A 5,948-nucleotide genomic window follows, 5' to 3' on the forward strand; every position below is an offset into this window, starting at 1 on the left:
TGCATGCATGTATGTATGTATGTATGTATGCATGCATGTATGTATTTGTGTATGTTATATGTGCAGGTGGATGTACCACTTCTAGAAACTTCTGGAAATCAAAGGGCAACACTGTGGGGTTGGGTTCTTTCCTTCCATCTTTATTTCCATGGCTTCTGGAAATTGCACTCAGGGGACTAGGTCATTAGGTTTTTGCTACAAGTGCATTTACCAGATGGGCCACCTATCTAATAAGCCCATATTCCACCTTTTAGGTCATCAGGACCCGAGCATAAGGAGTGGTGCTGCCCACCTGCCCACTGAGTCTTCCTTCATCTAATCAGAAACATCACTCACAAGCAGGACCACAGGCTAGCTAAAGGCTAAATAACTCCTTACTGGTGTGCCTGTAGGGTTATCTTCTAGATTCCACATCCTGCCAAGCTGATCTAAGAGCCCTCAGCATCACAATAAGAAAAATAATTTACTGGTGGTCATAACAATATATTGACTTCCTTCATTCAGACTCAGTAATTCTCAGAATTTTCCAAACAATGTAATTTATTCTTTCTTTCTTTCTTTCTTTCTTTCTTTCTTTCTTATTTATTTATTTATTTATTTATTTATTTATTTATTGGTTTTTCGAGACAGGGTTTCTCTGTGCAGCCCTGGCTGTCCTGGAACTCACTCTGTAGACCAGGCTGGCCTCAAACTCAGAAATCCACCTGCCTCTGCCTCCCCAAGTTCTGGGATTAAAGGTATGCACCACCAGTGCCCGGCCTCTCTTTTTATTAAATATGGACAACTCAAGTCACCTAACTGTATTTGCTAAATTTTTGCCATTCTGTGTTTTGAGACAGGGTCTCATTCTGTAACGTTGACTAGCCTGGATCTTACTAAGTAGTAGATCTATCTGGCCTTGAATTTGCAGAACAGTCTCTGCCTCCCAAGTGCAGGGATTACAGTCATGTGCCACCTTGCAAAAACTACTAAAACCTTTTAACAAATAGTTAAACATTTTTCTTTCTTAAAAACAAAAAAATCCTTTGTTCAGGGTCTAGAAAGATAACTCAGTGATTAAGAGAATTTATTGCTATAGCAGAGGACCCAGGTTTAGTTCCCGGCGTTTACATAGTGAGTTACGAATCCCTAACTCCAGTTCCAGAGCATTCAGCATGTCTTCTGACTTCTACAGGCACCACAAGACACATAGTGCAAAGACATACATGCAGGCAAAATACTCATGCACATAAAATAAAAATGAATAAATTTTTAAAAATCACTTCATTATAGCTTAAAGAGAATTGGATTCTAATTTATTGTAATTTGATCTCTTAGTAATTTGATCCACTTTATATATTGAATTTAAGAGGGAGAGTTCTGGTGACTTTCTGTATTCTGTTTCTATTCTCTGTGTATCTGCTCTCCCCTTGGCCTTTCTCTCTCTGTTTACTCTCCCAGAGACTGGGGACTACTCTAGACTATTAGGAATCGTGCAAAACAGTCTGTGCTAGAAAACAGACCTCTGGAAGAAAGGGGGTAAGGACACTGTCCCTCCCGGACACCAGAACTTGCCTTGTCTAGCCGGCATCATCTGTGATTCCACACCATGCTTTCTGCAAGGAGACTGCAAATGTTAAAAACACTGTCTGGGCTACAAGGCAGCAGTTTCAGATTTCTGTTCTTTACCTGTGGTAATGAAACATGACGCCAGTATGTACATGGCCCCACCAGCTGCAAGTGTGTATATTTTTATTTCCAAGACACAGTTCCCAGACATTAAATCTTCCCCCACCCCCACCCCCAAGGTGGTGGCATCTCTTCTACACCACTCAGTGGTTTTTGTAGTCGTCGTTGTTTTGTTATTCCAAAGGACTTATTTCTGTGCTTCTAGAACGATCGATCGTGTGGACCTTTAATAGCCGAATTAAAAATTCACAGGCTGCACACTAAACCAATGCAAAACATTTTCTTAGTATAGAGTACCACACGCAGTTCCAAATTCTGAAAGGAACACAGTACCTTTTACAAATCACTAAGCAAACATTGACATTTTAGAGACTTTACAATAGGGACCAGAGGGGCTTATTGTAGGGGTTTAAGGTAGACGTGTAAATCAGGTTTAAAATGACTGAGAAGCATGGGACGAAATGGTCCATTCTGGGATTGAAAATTGGTTTGCTAGTGCCATGATAAGACTGGAACATCACCCCCATATGTGGTGAGACTCCCAGGTGCTTCAGAGGATGTTCAGTGCTGTTTACTAGGATAGACTTAATTGCAGTTTGGAAGAGAGGCATTTATAACAAGTAAACCATCTGAGGAGTGCAAAAGACCTTCTGTCTTCGGAAATGGACTGAAGAGAGTCCAAATGTGTGAATGGCTTCATTTCAGAAAGGACACTTTCTTTTTTCTTTTCTTTCCGTTCTTTTCCTACCTCTCTTGTTTTGTTTTTTAGGCTTTTCTGGGTAAGGAGATTAACTGCAGAGACTTGCAGTGCAGCGGATTATCTCCTGCAGGTTTCCATTTCACCGGAGCCCCCGATTATTCTTTCACTTAAGTAAGAGCATTATGAATTACTCCTTAACTTGTAAATCATAAAAGCTGCTAACTCGAAGGAAATGTTTTTGATAAGAAGCAAGGTGGATCCTGGAGATATGCCTCAGAGGGGAAAAGTGATTATTGCTAAGTCTGAAGACCTGAGTTCAGTCCCCAGGACATTTATGGGAGAACAAACTCCCTGCAAGGTCCTTCGACCTCCACAAGCGTACTGTGGTATAACCGCACCCGCCATCAGCACCCGTGTGCCACCAAATACTTTAAAAAGCTGTATTTTTTTTCCTAAAAGGCAGAACAAAAAGTCTTCTGGTTTTATTTACTGTAAAAAAGTGACCTACACGGAGTTTTCTGATCCCGCTTTACTTAACAGGCATCTTGTTTTTCTGTTAATTTTTAGTATATGCTATAATCTGTCAATCCATCTGTCAAGAATGAATTTTCCTTGCGTCAAAATCTGTACATTTTTAATGCTGCTGCACAGTCGTGACTTTATTCCTGGGTGTTCACTTCATTCCCTTCCTGAGTTCCTTAGCTCTCTTTCTTTGCCATTCGATATTTTAGGATTTGGTGACTGTTTTGTTTGATTTGGTCTCCCTTCCCCAAACTCCTTGACTTGATTTTGAGGAAGCCGATTTATTCCAATATTTGCCCACTTAGAGACTTAAGGCTACACAGGGAACTTAATTTGAATTGGATTCTATTCCTCTGAGAAGATAAATAAAATTCTTATTCACAGAATAAAATAAGGTAGACTGTGCATCGCAAATAGGCTTTGTGAAAGCTGCACACAAAGTCGGCTGGCGCTTGAACCTTTAGCAGGAAAGGTCCCTGTGCCTTTAAGAAGAACCTACGGTAATTTTCCATCGCCCTCCCCCACCAGCCCCGCCCACGCAGCAGGGCGTTCGCGCGCGGCGGTCTGCGGCTGCGCGGCGCCGAGTGCAACCCCGTTGCCTAGTTACCGCCAGCCCCCCGCCGAGGCGCCCAGAGTTCTATTTCCAAGATGGCCCCCGAAATTTGTTTTTGTGCGCGGAGAACAAAGCCAGTGGCACACCCTGAACTCAGCAGAGAAGAGTTGTGTGGCAGGCTCTAGAGTGTGGAATGTCGGTGACTACTGTCAGAAGTGTACAAAACCCCCTTCAGTTAAGTGTTCTAGATGGAAGAAGAGCCTGGGGCGTGCCCCAAGACCCGAGCTGTGCTTTCTCAGCCTTTCCAGGACAGGGATGGTGGCCTCAAAACTGATGCACCGCCCCCGCCCCCGCCCCTGCTCCCATGTTTCTTTGGATAAAATTTGTCGGATTTGTTTCATGTTAGTCTAGCTCAGAAGGAAATTTAAACTGAGCAGGGATGGTTAACTATAGGAACGTGTTCACGTGGGGAACTGATAACAATTGCCTCGTTTAAAATACCTGTTCATTTTTCTATTTAAAATTTAGTTTACGCCCAGATAGGGTCAGATGGTGATGAAAATCCTTTTTGGAGTGTAAGTTTCTTTAGGGATATGAGCTTTGCTGTGTATCTCAGGACTTTTCCGCCTTGCTAAATAATACTAATTACAGCACCTGAAACTTAACTCCGCCAAGTGCTGTGTTGTAAAGCTACCAGTTTTAGGAGCTGGTGGTGTCAGGCTATCTCGATCTGTCCCACGTTCCCTCTGCAAACTGCAAGCGAGCTGGGAATGTTTTATAGATCTAAAAACTAAGACAAAAGGAAATTGTTATTGCCTAAAATATCCAGAAGGAGCCTATGTCAGGCTACTTTGTTCTAGCCTGCACTCCCTCTGCATGCTGCGAGTGAGCTGAGAATGTACACGCAGCGCTTTCTGGGAGAGGTGGGAAAGTTTCTTTGGATAAAGTAAGTCCAAAGCAGAATTGTCACCTTTTTATTGGGTATTGATGGTCAGAGCAATTTTTACCTTGGAGCAGAAGGCCTAAACCTAGAAAACCTTGGTAGCTGTCATTGAAAAAACTATCATTACATATAAGGAATCTCCCTTCACCTACCATCCTATTCACAAAGTAGAAATGGAAAAATCGCTTCAGTGTTGAATAAACAGTCTTCCAACCAGCAGATCCAAGACAAACACCAAGTCCTGACAAGACAGGACTTTATAGCAGGCCCAATTCATCTGATGATTGGTAGCTGATAATCTGTTAGCTGTACCCAAAAGGAATAAAACCACTTATTTACTTTTAAATTTATTTTTGGTAACAAGAGTTAGGTTTGTAACTTACAGCAGGGTGCCTACAGAAACTGGAAAATAGATTACCTTCAGTGGTGATTACATTTCAAAGCAAGAGGCTCTGTGGGCCATGGAGAAAGATTTTCCTGGGCAGTAAAGCAGGCAGAGTTTTCTCCCTCAGAATCTATATACTCCTAAAAAAAGAAGAGACAGAATTTTCTCTTACAAATTTCTATAAATAAATGCTGGAAGGGAGGAAGGAGTCTCTCAGTCTCTCCCCCCGCCTCTCTGTTTTTTTGTGACAGGGTTTCTCTGTGTAGTCCTGGCTGTCCTGGAACTCACTCTGTAGACCAGGCTGGCCTCGAACTCAGAAATCTGCCTCCCAAGTGCTGGGATTAAAGGCGTGTGCCACCACTGCCCAGCTTAAAAATCTTTTTATTTATTCTATGACAGTTTCATGTATGTATGTATGTGTGCATTTATTTATTTATCTATTTATTTATTTTTAAAGACACATTCTAACTATTTAAACCTGGCTGTTGTGTTTTATTTAAAAAAAAAAAAAAAAAAGGCCAGGCAGTCAGGAGACTGCAAGTCTGGCCACTTAGGAAATTGGGAGATGCACACAACAAAAAAAAGACATTTCCAGAGTTATTTTAAGTAGACTGGTGGTGTTCTTTTTCAAACAGTTGTTACCCAGAGTCATCTGGTCTACCTAACAATTTATATCTGTAAAAAGAAGAGAACTGGGGACTTTATGGGAGGCCAGGAGGTGACATAGGTTGTGACCCTGGAAAGCCACCCTGAGTTTCTCCAGTTAGAGGCATTGTTCTTTGATAGGAAGATGGACCTGATGGCTCTTTGTGTGTGTGTGTGGGGGGGGGGGGTGCCTCCTTTGTTAGGAAGATGGAGCCTAACAGCTGGTCAATCCCAGTAAATAAACATTCACTCCTTTTTTGTTTTGTTTTGTTTTTTGAGACAGGGTTTCTCTGCTTTTGCCTCCCAAATGCTGGGATTGAAGGCGTGCGCCACCACCGCCCTGCAACATTCACTTTCTAGCATCCTAAATTTTGCTTGGCTACAATAGGCCTGATTAGCAAACTACTTATGTTGGGTATTTGGTAGACAGCCGCTTCTTTAGCTAAATTCTTCTTTGTATGATTTCCTGTCTTCTAAGCAAACCCTTTATGACATTAATTCTGTCACACTGAGCTCCTTCTAAGTCATTACT

This window comes from Grammomys surdaster, unplaced genomic scaffold, assembly GCF_004785775.1.
Source record: "Grammomys surdaster isolate TR1022 unplaced genomic scaffold, NIH_TR_1.0 271, whole genome shotgun sequence".
Taxonomy (NCBI): Eukaryota; Metazoa; Chordata; class Mammalia; order Rodentia; family Muridae; genus Grammomys; species Grammomys surdaster.